At 49.1% G+C, this 15,338-nt stretch overlaps 2 pseudogenes; both read left to right on the top strand.

The window, feature by feature from the left end:
• LOC136615389 (zinc finger protein 850-like) overlaps window positions 1-15,338 on the top strand; it is a 304,670-nt pseudogene that overhangs the window by 193,423 nt on the left and 95,909 nt on the right.
• LOC136608771 (zinc finger protein 84-like) overlaps window positions 1,794-15,338 on the top strand; it is a 44,525-nt pseudogene continuing 30,980 nt past the window's right edge.

Raw genomic sequence — 15,338 nt, 5'->3', positions numbered from 1 at the left:
GATGCCCTGGGCCTTGTAAGCCTCCTGGATGACCAACGGGCGGTCGAGTCTCTAGAAGCAGTCCTTCATTTGGACTGCCCCTGAAATTGAAAAAAAGGTTGTCAGTCTTCCTGAAACCTTTTGTCGCCTCTAGGTACATCAGTACTGCGCTTTTCCCATCTAAAATTATGGAGCTTTTGCTCCTTATTTCTAAAATCTTGCCAGAAGGGTGGAATAACAATTGTCTGACCCCTATGGAAATCTGACATGACCTTAGGTTGAAAGGATGGGTCCATGGTAAATGAAATTTTATCAGGATGAACTGTCCTATTTGGGGCCCTATGTGATAGGGCCTGGATTTCACACACCCGCCTAGCTAGCGTGGCTGCCACAAGCAAGGCCACCTTGTACGTCAGCATGATGATGGGCAGGTCCTTAAGAGGTTCGAAGTGAGGTTCACAAAAGGCAGGGAAACAACCTCCAGAATATGCTGTCGTGATTTCGTAGGGAAAATACATTCTAGGAAATAATGGGAACAATCCAGTGACCTGTATAACAGCTTCCAGACCTTCCAAGTGAGGGAGAACTAAAGAACTGAGCAGCAGATAATGTGAAGATCGGCCACCAATATGGTCAGTTCTGTATGGTGGTAACCAATGAACTAATAGTAATGTTGTAGGAGCAATGAGAATGGTAAGTAGGCTCGTTGTAATGAGGAAGAACCAAACAGCCAGGAACCAGCAGAATCACAGACTTTGATACTTGCCACTAAGTTGACATCTACATAGACATGTTAAATACTGGTGTCGGGAGGAGAACACATGGTCCATCTAGACTTCCTTGTAGAGCCTTATATACAGATCACAATCTCCCACTTTCTATTGAGGGATGAATACTGGGTTCAGTCCTCTACATGTCTCCCTTCATACACAGGAGTACACAACGGTGAAGAAGACATCGGGTGATGGTACGACTCCCAACAGCCATCTCCTTGAGTCAAGAGGATGGAGCAGGAGCCAGAGCCCCATCACAGAGGCTCCTCCTCACTTACCGATACATGAGCAGAAGATCCTAGACCTCACCAACAAGATCACTGAGCTGCTGACTGGAGAGGTGACACTGCTGGGAATGCTGGGTAATTATACAGTAACAGCACTAGAGGTGTCTGGGTAATGACGGTATCCTTGTGTGTCAGGTTCCTATAAGGTGTCAGGATATCACTGTCTATTTCTCCATGGAGGAGTGGGAGTATTTAGAAGGACACAAGGATCTGTACAAGGACGTCATGATGGAGAACCACCAGCCTCCGATATCACAGGGTAAGAAGAGAGTTACATATGTAGTGGAGAAAAAAAAAAAATATATATATTTGTCATATTTTTCAGATTACTAGATGTACTTTTTATCAGAAAAAATGCTGTGAGCGGTTTGTGTCTAAGGGGGCTTTTACACGGAACAATTATCACGTTTATAGCCATATTGTGCGAAATTGAGAAATTATCATTCAGTGTAAACTCTACCAGTGAATGAATGAGGAATGACAATTCATTCGCTGCTCACTTTACGGAGGTATAAAAAGCAAACCATGGCTGGCCTGTATAATCAGACAATCATTCATCTATAATAAACTGCCTGTCTGCTGTGAATAGAGAGGGGCAGCCGAAAGCAATCCCCAACCAGCTGTCACGATTCTCATATGCCCAAGCTAACGAGTTCATGATGGACGTTTTTGTACTTTAATGATTTGAAAAACAAATCGCAAAACTCTTTTCTTAATCCTAACAGATAATCCCCCTGGGGACTTGGAAGGAAACTTCATGTTATCGTGTAATTATAAAGTGGAAGATGAAGATATCATGCAGCGCTCTTCAGCAGAAAACCTCATCACCCTTCATGAACAAGCACAGCTTGTCAGTACAGATCGGTCATCTAATCCCCCAAATCATGAGGAACCTCCTCCTGCCCAATCACAGGTTGTTACCTCACCTATAACTCACAAAGAGGGTAAAAAGTTTCAGTGTGGTGAATGTGGCAAACCGTTTTTAAGAAGATCAGATCTTTTTGCACACACAAGAGTGCACACAGGGGAGAAGCCATACTCTTGTTCACACTGTGGGAAATATTTTGCACATATAGCAACCTTTATCAAACATAAGAGAATTCACACAGGAGATAAGCCCTTTTCATGTTCAGAATGTGGGAAATGTTTTACCCAGAAATCAGGTCTTGTTATGCATGAGAGAATTCACACAGGAGAGAGGCCTTATTCATGTTCAGAATGTGGGAAATGTTTCACCCAAAAATCAAATCTTATGGTGCATCAGAGAAATCACACAGGAGAGAAGCCCTATTCATGTTCAGAATGTGGGAAATTTTTTACGCTGAAATCGAATCTTACAATGCATCAGAGAAGTCACACAGGACTAAAACGATTTTCATGTCAAGAATGTGGAAAATGCTTTACCCAGAAATCAGGTCTTGTTATACATCAGAGAATTCACACAGGAGAGAAGCTATGTTCATGTTTAGAATGTGGGAAATGTTTCATCCGAAAATCAGATCTTATGAGGCATCAGAGAATTCACACAGGAGAAAAGCCCTATACATGTTCAGAATGTCGGAAATGTTTCGCAAAGAAACCTAGTCTTCTTAGACATGAGAGAAGTCACACAGGGGAGAAGCCCTATGCATGTTCAGAATGTGGGAAATGTTTTACTACTCATACCAATTTTAGATCTTATCAAAGAATTCACACAAGGAAAAAAACGTTGTGATTTTCTACATGTGGAAAACCTTTTACAATAAATCTATTTCATCAAAGAAACCGAATTCTTGTTTGGAAGATGAAAAATACCGAAAAAAGATTTAAGATTTAAAATAAATGTTTTTTTCCTATTCACCACAAAATGCCACTTTTATGGCTTATGCACATGAATGAGAAATTTGCATGAATTTGAAATCCATGCTTTTGAACAGCTTTATTCACGAGCTTGTAGTTTTTTTTTCTCCGCTCCTCGAGGCATAAACTAAATTCCACCATGTCCTAATTTTAGATGTTCCCATAGGAAAAATCACCCCTTTCCCGTGGAACCTTGGAAAAACAAATTGCATTCGCGTGTGATGTGATTTTTCCCAGTGAAGTATATGTGAAGCACTTGTGATCCTTTGACTCGCGCGTGAAGATCGCAATTTCACAGAAGCGATGCAATTTTTTAAAATTCAAAATCGCATCATTGTGAAAATCGCCCCTGTGAGTTTAGCCATGATCAAAGGCGTAGCACCAGGTGCAAACATTGTTTGGCGCTCCCCCTCCACTTCATCTGAGCCTCTGTTACTGAATTGATAAGTTTGCAGTTTTGCTCCTTGCTTCCTAAACTGCGGCCTTCAAGCCAGACACAGAAGAGCGGCGCTGCGCCACCCCTGATCTCTGGGCAATAAACACTGATTGCTTCTGACTTGCTATACAGCTTCCCCAGCCCATCCTGGAATGTTTATGCAGAAGAGTGTTGCAGTCTGACCTGCAGATCCCTAAACGTCCTGCAGATGTCGCTCCCTTCCCATGGCCTCCTTATCTGCCCTCACTTTCTGAGTGTGGTAGCTGTGCAGAATCTCCTTCAGCTGCGTCTTCTCATGTAGAAGCTGAACTGTCCCCAGGAGTTGTAGAATAATCTCTTCCACTTCATTCACCATCTCCTTCTACTCCGGTTTAGGCTGCTTTCTCACGAGCGTATATCAACCGGCCGTTTTACACTAGGTTGGGAGTGAGAAAATTGGTCAACGGGCGCACAAATCAAATGTTTGTGCGCCCGTTCAGATGGCATGGGTCCCGGCGCCGAGACCAACATGCCGTCGCCCCTTTTTCCTCCCCATCGCAGGCTCACCATTCTTCTCCTCCCCACTCGTTCTTTGCAATGGGGAGACGGCGGGGCAGAGCTTAAGGCCATCCTGTCCCACCTCCTTCCATTGATGGTTATGGAAAAGGGGCCCTAACATCACACTTTTGTGTTTCACCTCTTCATAGCCTAGCATGGTCGCACCTGGTTTCCCGAGTCCGACACTGAACAGCTGATTGCTGCTCAGCGCTCCTGTCCTGAGGCCACCAGAGCCTGACACAGCGCCTTCACTGACAAGAGCACGGTGTCAGGCCCCGGCGGCTGCAGGATGCGAGCACTGAGCAGCGATCAGCTTTTCTTTGACAGACTCTGGAAGCCAGGTGCGGCGCAGTGCTTCTTTTCTGTGTGACTATGCTGGTTTCAGGCAGGCGCTGCAGTTTAGACAGCATCACTCTTCTGGGTGAATATGCCAGGATAAGCTTGGGTAGCGGTGTAGTAAGTCAGAAGGCAGTGATCAGCTGTTTAGCTCTGCTTCTGTATCGCACTGCGCTGCCAGTGCCTTTCCTGCCTTCCCTCATAATTGCGCCCCGGGCGAATGCCCCGCCTGTGAGATTACTGCAGTCTCAGAATTATTCACTCCATTCTTGAGAAATTATTCACTCCACTCTTATGAGCAATGGATGATCTGTCTGCACTGACAAGTGCCTGAAAGCCTGCTGGAGCTCCGGAGGGCAGCGAGAGGGACTCGGAGGGTGCCTGCCTGCTGTGTATTGTTTTTTCAGCTTCCTTGGCTGCGTTTTTGCAATTGCCTATGTGAGGGAGGCCACCTGTATAAATGTAACCCTCAGTGCCTGCTAAATCTTGCTGCAGGTCTCTTGCAGTCACTTGAGAGTTGTTGCCCACCTTCCTCCTCAGGAATCTAGTGGCAGCTGGTAATTACTAACTATTTCTGCCACATCCAGATATTGTACCAATGTTCCTCTAACTCTCAGCTTGTAGACTTCCACCTGTATCTGTAGGAATATTCACTGCCTTTACTATCTATTTGTATCATTTTCCTTCCTTGTACAAGAAGTACAGGAAGTCCGCAGCGCTCAGGCCCAATGTGCACTTTCACGCATGGATTCCACTACTGAATCCTGCAGTGGTATCTGTGCGCGCCCGCGGACGTGGTGAGGAGAAGACAGTTTCTTACTTCTCTGGATCGTCTTTCACCAGCACGGCAAATGTGTCTGGGCGCACCGGCCAGCGCATTCATGATGCTTTTTTTTCCTTCTAATCTCCTGTTTTTCTGCAGATCCATGGCCCGTGCACAGTGACAGCTGCGGGCTGTCCGCGGATTGGACAGCTTCTATGGACTTCAATGGAAGCCGTCCCGCGGTATCCGCAGGAAAATTGAGCATGCTGCAATTTCTTCCTGCGTGTGCGATCCGGGAAAAATGTATACATAAAAAATAAATAAAAATCACATCTGCACGCTTTTTCCTGTCCTGCGGACGCTAATGCACCTGTATGGGCAGCTTGATTTGCGGATCTCCCGCAAATCAAATCCGCCTGTGGACATTAAGCCTCACTTTGTATTTACACATGCAGAAAAGCAAGAAAATGGGAATACAGGGTTGGGTCACATAAATCCGCAGCGTAACTCCCCAACCGCACACCGTGTGAATGCGCCCCGCGGTGACGGGGAAGACAAAGTGCTGTAACTATGTGCACACAGGACTGCTGGGATCTCCCTGCATCGGGGGGGGGGCGGCAGCATCAGGGCAAATCTAAGCAATAGGTGTCAGACCATACGTTACACAGGGAGGACGCGTTTCGGTCTACAACAGACCTTGGTCACCTAATTTCTGTGAAAACATTACTTCTTTTTTTTTTAACCTAGTGCAATTAAAATCAATAAAAACTAAAGTAAGAGCGTAAAGTTAACTCCCACATGGCTGGCATACAATTCCATGCTATTGACTGCATGGGCCAACTAATGTGATCTGGACAATAATTCACCTATTCCATGTTCACAGCAGAATTCCTGTAAAATATATCTTTTATCAAATTCAATAAAACTATCTAAAATGAGGCTGGCTGGCCACGGAGAATCGGGGCAATTTGCAGCATGCTGAGAATTGCCCGCCGCGAGCGGAGAATCGCAATGATTCTCCGCTCATGGACAGGGGCCGGCGGTTTCCATAGCAATGCTATGGACAAGCGTCGGCCTGCGTGATACATGTCTGTGGACAGGGGGCCTTAGTTATGAGTAGAGATGAGCGAGTAGTGCCTTAGCCGAGTATCTCCCCACTCGTCTCTAAAGATTCGGGGGCCGGCGCGGATGACAGGTGAGTTGCGGCGGGGAGCGGGGGGGGGGGGGGGGAGAGAGAGATCTCCCCTCCGTTTCTCCCCGCTCTCCCCCGCCGGCCCCTGAATCTTTAGAGACGAGTGGGGAGATACTCGGCTAAGGCACTACTCGCTCGAGTAATGTGCCTTAGCGAGTATACTCACTCATCTCTAGCTATGAGCTAATTACAAGCAATACTTAAGCGAGTGCCAACTAATCTTTTGACACTATTTTCTAAGACCTCTAAATCTAATTGAACCTCTCTCGTGGGTTTCAATATTCAAACCTCTCCGATCCCTTCTACCTACTTAGGGTTGAGGAATATATCTTCATTTGAGGTCAATACTGAACAGAGTACGGGATTCCGCAATTACTACAGTAACTCCCCCATGAGTGTATCCTACACTAGTTAAGGCTGCATTCACACAGGGCGGATTTGCCGCGGAAATTCCGCACGGAGTTTCGCCGCGGCAACTCCGCCTGCGGCCGCTAATCTCGGGATTGGCCAGCCATGTGGACGAGATTTCTCAGAAATCTCGTCCACACGGGACATCCAATCCGCTGCGGTAAGTCAGGCTTAAACCGCGGCTGCGGCAACCGCAGTCTTTTTTATTTCCGCCTCGGCCACGCTCTCCTCTATGGGAGCGCCGGCCGCAGTGGAAGAGCGAGCGGCTGCCGCGGGTTTTTCTGAGGCGGTTCTCCCGGCGGAAATCTTGCGTTTTTTGCTGCGGCCAAACCGCGGGATTTCTGGCGGGAATACGCCCTTTGTGACCCCAGCCTTAGGGTTTCGTTACAAAAATCTCTTTCCTGTGTTTGTCTCTCATCTTAGATCGTTTACGTTTTTCAGGCATTCTGCGGTGATCGTGGTTAAGCCGATACTTCCTCTGCCACAGCCAAACCTGTTAGACAGATATGTAATACAGACCAAACTGCAATACCCATATTATCAGCAGATAAATCTACAGGTAAGCACACAAAGTACATAAATATTGGTCATAGCACATATATTGGATAAGACACTAATCATATACTGAATACAGAGAACAGCCCACCAGTAGAATATTAACAGCATACAGAAAAAAAAGCAGAATGAAAAAAGTGAAATTACCCAATAATAACCAAGTATGAACTCTACCGATTAGCGGGGGGAAAAAAATCTATAAAAAAAAAAAGACTGAAACGCGTCGTCTCTGTGTAACCTATGGACTGACACTTCTACAATCAAGGCTTTTCATTCTTCACATACAAAGTTTTCAATTTCTTCTACTCCATACAAAATATGGGAGCTCCGCCCTGTCACATCACATGATCAGCGGCACACCGCCATGACAGTGACATCATCACAGGTCCTTCAGTCACCACTTCTCCTCCTCCTCACTGCTTAGCTCCGCCCCTACACATGTACCCAGAGGATATATATACACGTATACAGCACACTGATATCAGAGCTCTGCGTGTGACTCCGGCCGGCAGGTAAGAGATGCCGGAGGGTTTCGCCCGGTTTTCTTGTATTTTTCGGTCTCCTTTCTGTTCCGCCGGCTTCACACAGATGTATTTGCGCACAATATGCAGTGAATAGAACCCGCGGCTCTCCGTGTTTTCGCTCACATGCGTGTATTTTCTGCGCACGTTTCGGCCGCACTAATAGAACACGCCTTATGTTTCTGTGTATTTGCGCACCAACGGCCCCATAGAAGTCAGCGGGGAGGATGCGCAGCTGCGAGCGGAGATGCCTGATCCGCTGCAGAAGGAACCCATCCGGGGCTCATTAGATGAATCCACCATTTCCATCGGAGTCTTTGTGTCCCGGACAGAAAAAGTGCCGTGAAATACGCCGATATGAGCGCAGAAGAGCCTCGTTCATAGCGCAGATATGTCTCACTGAGGCACGAGCAATCGCACGTCCGCTGGTGTGAAGCCGACCTTAGTGCAGCATTGCAGTGCAGCCCCCTGTCTGATGCTTAGCAGCCACCATCTTGGTGCGGTTAAACCGTGCAGAGAAGGTCTTGCGGAGCGCGCAGACACGGTACATGTTTTCAGTACTGCCATAAATTACATGGTAAGAGGCGACGCACACGGGGTAATAAATGTGACGTGTTCTCTGGTCGGACCGTCCTACTGATCTGTCATCGGGCGCGGGGAGGCGCTGCTGGATGCTCGGTGGTATAGTTACCAAGGCAACCGTGTAATGTCCAGCACAGTATTGCTCCCACTGATTGTAGCGGGGTGTCAGCGCTATGTGACAGCGGCTGCTGTTACGGGGTACTGTTATACTACCGTGTGGGAGGTGCCATAAATGTACAGTGCAGGAAGGGGTTAAATACCAGCTGATACAGAATATCCCCCACACAACAATATATCTGCTGGGCTCCTCCTGCTTTATAAGAGGAGGCTGACAGATCAGATGCCATGTTCATTGGGACGGGTTCCCTTTACATATAATGCAGATCACAGCTGCTGCAGAACCTCTTTTCAGACACAACGTTTGAATACATAGTGTGTGCTGGGATCTGTGAGATGCCAGAAATAGCGAGTCCATCCCAAAAGCCATTTGCAGGTGACGGCCGTGATGCCCCCAGTATCAGCCACGTGTCGGGGCATTTTGTCTGCCGGACTTTTTCCGTAACCCCAATACAAGTGCATGGAGAGAGCTGCTTACACGTGTGGCCACCTACCTCTCCATTCAAAATCCACCTGGATGTGGTGACCGCCTCACCAAAAGAGAGGAGGACCCCCAGTCTCCACATAGGTACGGGTCCCAGAGGTGGTACCTACATCTATTAGACATTTGTACTGTGGATATGGCATACAAGTCCATGTTGGGAATACCACTTTAAAGGGCCACTCTGGTGAAAATACATTTTTCCATCCCTGCCCCCCTCACCTGATTAAATGTCACACTCTGGGGGTCTCCTCTGTGTACTGCAGCCCCCTGTCTGATTCTTATCAGGCACCATCTTGATGCTGAGATTTTTTTTACTTTGACATTTAAATTAATCCAATGATGCATCAGCACAGAGGCTATACCATTTCTGCCCGCTGAGGGGACAGTTTTAAGGGGTTGTCCAGTTGTGAAGCATTAGTGACCTATCAACAGGATAGGCAATCAGTAGCAAATCAGCAGGGGTCCGCTGCACAGGAGTCCTTTTGATGTGCTGTTTGCGCTCGTGCATTGACCTGATTACTACAGGTTCCCTGTCAATATCTACAGTATACATTTGCCGTCTGTGTGAACATACCCGCATACATGTGGTGACGACTCTGAGAACCTGCGTCTCTCAATGCTCAATGAGTAAGTGAGGTTCTGTATATCACACATGATGATGTCCCCGTATGATTTAGAGTCTCTCCTTCTCTCATAAAGGGCCGGCAGTACTAGAACCCTCCAGTTCATCCAGTTCTCTCATGTTCTCATCCAAAATGGTCCTCATGAATGACCCACAAAGGATGGAGAAGACCAGCAATGAGATTACCAAGAGGATATTAAACTTCACCTTGGAGATCATGGTCAGACTAAGAGAAGAGAAAATCCATTCTAGGAAGTAATAGGAACAATCCAGTGTCCTGTATAACGGCTTCCAGACCTTCCAAGTGAGGGAGAACTAAAGAACTGAACAGCAAAAAATGTGAAGATCGGCCACCAATATGGTCAGTTCTGTATGGTGGGAACCAATGAGCTAATAGTAATGTTGTAGGAGCAATGAGAATGGGAAGTAGGCTCCTTGTAATGAGACGCATCAGAGAAGTCACACAGGAGAGAAGCCCTATACATGTTCAGAATTCATGTCCAGAATGTGGGAAATGTTTTACTACATGTACCAAATGTAGATCTCATCAAAGAATTCACACAAGGAAGAAACCGCTGTGATTTTCTACATTTGGGAAACATTTTACAATAAATCTATTTCATCGAAAAAAACGGATTCTTGTTTTGGAATATGAAAAATGTCAAAAAATTTAAAACAGCAAATGATTTCCTCCTATTCACTACAAAATGCCACTTTTATGGCTTATTCACATGAACAAAAAACTTGTGTGAATATGATATCCATACTTTTAAACAGCTTGAGGCTGCATTCACACGAACGTATATCGGCTCGGTTTTCCCGCCGAGCCGATATACGTCATCCTCATGTGCAGGGGGGGGGGGGAGATGGAAGAGCCAGGAGCAGGAACTGAGCTCTACTATTTGCCATGAAAGGAGGCGGGGCGGGGCTGGGCTAGGTTCTGAGATTTAGCCCCCCCCCCCCCCGCCCATCCCGCCTCTCCCCATTGCAAATAGTGCAGAGGGGCGGAGAGGAGGCAGGGAGGGGGCGGGAGCTCAGTTCCTGCTCCTTGCTCTTCCATCCTCCCCCCCCCCCCCCCGCACATGAGGACAAAGTATATCGGCTCGGCGTGAAAACCGAGCCGATATACGTCCGTGTGAATGCACCCTGATTCACAAGCATGGTGTTTTTTTTCCCCTCCTCGCGGCATAAACTAAATCTCACCATATTCTGGTTTTAGACGCTCCCATAGGAAAAATTGCCTGTTTCATATAGAACCTTAGAAAAGCAAATTGAATGTCCATTCGGGGGTGATGGGATTTTTCCCAGTGAGGTATATGTGAAGCACTTGTGATCCTTTGACGCGCGTGAAGATTGCAATTTCACAGAAGCGATGTAAATTTTTTTAATCAAAATCACTTCATTGTGAAAATCGCCCCGTGGGTGTAGCCTTAATCAGAGGAGTAGCATCCAGCACAAACATTGTTTGGCGCTCCCCCTCCACTTCATCTGAGCCTCTGTCACTGATTTGGGAAGTTTGCAATTTTGCTCCTTGCCTCCTAACCTGCAGCCTCCAAGCCAGACATAATCACACAGAAGAGCGGCGCTGCGCCACCCCTGATCTCTGGGCAATAAACACTGATTGCTTCTGACTTACTAAACAGCTTCCCCAGCCCGTCCTGGAAAGTTTATGTAAAAGAGTGTTGAAGTCTGACCTGCAGATCCCTAAACGTCCTGCAGATGTCGCTCCCTTCCCATGGCCGCCTTATAGGCCCTCACTTTCTGAGTCTTCTCATGTAGAAGCTGAACTGTCCCCAGGAGTTGTAGAATATTTTTTTTCACTTGGTCACCATCTCCTCCTATTCAGGTTTAGGCTGCTTTCATGAGACCAAGAAAATCGTGTGAGATGCGTGCGTTGTGAGACGCACAAATATGAACTATTCTTTTGAATGGAGTCGTATACATAAGGGATGCGGGGGAAAAAAATCACAGCATGTCCTGTTTTTGGGCTTTCACTCGAACTCCTCGCCAATTGTTTTCAATGGGAACGGATGTGCATGCAAGTGCGATGCGAGGTCATTCATTGAAAACAATGGGAAACACTTGCCGTCCTCCGGTGTGGCTGGAAGCCGTTCTGGAGGATCGCTACTTCCCTGAAGTGATAGGAGCTATTTTAGACACAAAAACATCTTGCATCGGCAGGGACATCTCCGTTTTGTGTTTCACTTCTTCATAGCCTAGCATGGCTGCCCCTGTTTCCCGAGCCCAACACTAAATAGCTGATTGCTGCTCAGCGCTCCAGGGAGGCCGGAACCGGGGCCCGCAGGGCCGTAGGTGAAGGCGAACATGACGGGGTTAACGGGGAGGAAAGGGTTAATATTTTAAATGAAAATAAGGTGAGGTGGAGGTTAAAAGGGAGGGGGTAATGAGGGGGAGAAAAGGTTTATGGGATAGAAAGAGCGGGAAGGAAAGGGGGAGGAGTCATTCCGGGAGCAGCAGAGGAAGAAGACGGACCTGGAGCCTGGACGGGGAGAAGAGTGAAGACCGAAGAGGGAAGACAGCAGAAGAAGATTAGAAGCGTGGCAGCTGAAGAAGAACGGGAGGACCTGAAGCAGAGGACGATCGGGTGAAGACAGAAGAATTAGAAGATTTACCTGAAGACCGGAGCAGGAAGATCGCTGGGGAGAAGACCGGAGCAGGAAGATCGCTGGGGAGAAGACCGGAGCAGGAAGATCGCTGGTGAGAAGACCGGAGCAGGAAGATCGCTGGTGAGAAGACCGGAGCAGGAAGATTGCTGGTGAGAAGACCGGAGCAGGAAGATCGCTGGTGAGAAGACCGGAGCAGGAAGATCGCTGGTGAGAAGACCGGTGCAAGAAGATCGCTGGTGAGAAGATCGCAGCAAGAAGACCGCTGGTGAGAAGACCGGAGCAAGAAGACCGCTGGTGAGAAGACCGGAGGAAGGGGACCGCTTGGGAGAGGACCGGAAGTAAGAAGACCGCCCCTGTGAAGATCGGAGGTTGCAGCCGCGCAAGAAGAGCCTGAAGAGATGGAAGCGCTGATGGAAAGGATCCGGGCAGCGGCAGCTGAGCGAGGAATCGGGTGGCTCGAAAGACTGGCAAGTGAGGGAGAGGGGGGAGCGGCGGCAGTTCCGGAGAGGGAGAGGAGGCCGCGGCGGGCGCGTGCGCCGGAGAGGCTTAGCCCCGAGCACGCTCCCGTGCGCCGGCGCCGCACAGGGAGCCCATCAGTGGAACCTCCAGCCGGGCCAGCCCCCGCAGCGGCAGGCGGGGGGGCCAGGGCTGGGAGGAATCCTAATCGGCGGTGTGGTGCTGCGTGCAGCACGGGTACCCGGGCTGCGAGGGGGCCGGGACCTGCGGCTGCACAGTCGGCTCTAGGAGCAGTTGGAGGGGGGGGGGGGCGCTCCAGCGGTGAGGGTAGCAGAGAGGAGCGCCCTTGTCCCAGTTCGTCGAGAGGATCCGGGGCAGGACAGAGCAGAGGGTCCAGAGCTGCTGGAGGTGAGCAGTGTGGACTCAGCGGGAGGGTTAGCCGGGGGTCCGGGGGGGGGGAGTCGGAGCCGGTGATCGTGGAAAGAGGGGGACAGCAGCAGGCTGGTCCGGAGCATGTCACTAATGCTGGTTTTTTGAGTTCCAGCGGGGCGGCTGCGCGCGCAGCAGAGAGGCGGCAGTCGGCGGAGGAATCGGATGGACCAAGCGGAACATGGATGGATTCCAGGACGAGACGCCAGGAAGACGGATCGGCGGCTGGTGGGCCCACAGCACCTGCGCAGCCCGGTGAGTTTACCACACAACACACTTTAAATGTTATTGGTAGATCTGTGCCCGCCGGGGGGGAATATAGGTATAGGTAGTGGTGCGGTCGGTTCTGCCGGTGCGCATGCGGGGGATAGTGATTTGAGGGCACTGGTAGGTTGTATGTGGGAGTTCCTGCGAAGGCAGGAAACGGGGTCGGTCGGTTTGTCTGGATCAGCGTTCAACACGCCGGGTAGTGGGTCATCTGGTAGGGAGGGCTCCGTAATGGGAGCCCCCGCCGGGGCGACTGGGGGAGTCCAGGCAAGTGGAGCAGTAGGGCCAGGCGCGGGGCCATCGCCGGTGGCGGCATGGAGGACTTCGATGGCAACCCCCTCAAGTAGGGTAAGTACGCTGGGGGGCAGCTCGGGGGGGGCTGACGAAACGGCGTCGGGGGTGACGGTCGCCGTACAAACGGAAAGAGATGGGGAAGCGGTGCGGTTGGACGATAGGGCAAAAGGTGAGGTATATGTGTGTTTTGAGGGCCCATTGGGGGCACACCTTAAGAAAGAGACTAAGGAAAAGATATGGCGGGACGAATTTGTAGAGATATTCTCCCTCTTGCCTTTGGAGAAATTTAATTTGGACAAAGGCAAAAGGACCGAATACAAGAAGGAGGAGGAAGAAAAACGCAGATGGCGTTTATTACCTCAAACATTTAATAATTGGTTGCAGGCGTTCGCTATATTGGCCAGCGTAATCGGGGAGAAGGCGCCGGATAACTGTTCCGGACTCTTCTGTTATCTAGATTCTATAGGCGAAGCGTATCGGGTCTACGGGGGTCAAACTTGGTTAAGGTACGACGAACAATTTAGGCAACGTAAGGCGGTGAGGCCGTCAATCCGGTGGGACCAAAAGGATATTTGTCTATGGCTTCAGGTTATGGCACCTAGTCGATTTGGGCAGCCCTTTCACGGAGGAGCCGGGCCATCAGGCCTGGCTTCGACCTCACAGGGGGGAAACCAGGGGGGTCAGTCGGGGGGTAATAGAGTCGGTTTGTGTTGGCAATTTAATGAGGGCCAATGCAAATTCGGAACAGGCTGCAGATTTAAGCATATCTGCTCACACTGCAATGGCGGGTCGCATGGAGCATCTAAATGCTTCAAGAAAGGGAAAGGAAAGGCCGCAGGGGGGGTGGAAAAAGGGAGGACGCCGGTGAGGCTGGAAGAGATGGTCAGGTTCCTAAATAGGTATCCTGACAGGGAAAAGGCCAAATTGTTATTAGAGGGTTTTCGGGAGGGGTTTCACATTCCTCCCCCGATGCACGAAATCCCGTTATCGACAAAGAACTTACTCTCGGCCATGAGGAATCCGGAAGTTGTTTCGGAGAAACTGGCAAAAGAAATTAGCTTAGGGCGGATGGCAGGCCCCTTTCAGGAGCCTCCCTTCCGGAACTTCGTGGTGTCTCCCCTCGGAGTAGTCCCTAAGAGGGAACCGAATAAGTTTCGGTTAATACACCATCTTTCTTATCCAAAAGGGGCATCAGTGAACGATGGTATAGATCCTGAGCTCTGTTCGGTGGTTTATACATCGTTTGATGCAGCTCTGAGATGGGTAAGAAGGTACGGGAGAGGGGCGCTGTTAGCAAAAGCTGACATTGAGTCGGCATTTCGTCTTTTGCCGGTTTCTCCAGATAGCATTCGCTTACTTGGTTGTTTTTGGGGAGGTAAGTATTTCGCCGATAGGTGTCTGCCCATGGGATGTTCAATCTCATGTGCATACTTCGAAGCCTTCAGCACTTTTTTGGAATGGGTAGTGAAAGACACTGCAAAGCTGCAGTCAGTAATTCACTACCTTGACGATTTTTTGTGTATTGGCCCAGCAGAGTCGCCGTTGTGTGCGACTCTGCTGGGAACGTTACAGTGGGTGGCGGACAGGTTTGGGGTGCCTTTGGCTCCCGATAAGACAGAGGGCCCCGCAACTTCCCTTCAGTTTTTGGGCATCTGGATTGATACGGAGGCGATGGTATGTCAATTACCTGAAGATAAGTTGCGGGATTTAAAATGTGAGGTGGAAAAGACACGGAACGTTAAGAAAGTCACACTGAAGGGGCTTCAGTCATTATTGGGCAAGTTGAATTTCGCTTGCAGAATAATGCCTATGGGGCGAATTTTTTGTCGAAGAA

This window comes from Eleutherodactylus coqui, chromosome 1 (genome assembly GCF_035609145.1).
Source record: "Eleutherodactylus coqui strain aEleCoq1 chromosome 1, aEleCoq1.hap1, whole genome shotgun sequence".
Taxonomy (NCBI): domain Eukaryota; kingdom Metazoa; phylum Chordata; class Amphibia; order Anura; family Eleutherodactylidae; genus Eleutherodactylus; species Eleutherodactylus coqui.
The sequence above is the reverse complement of the archived record's forward strand: the minus strand, read 5'-3'. Positions and strand labels throughout refer to the sequence as shown.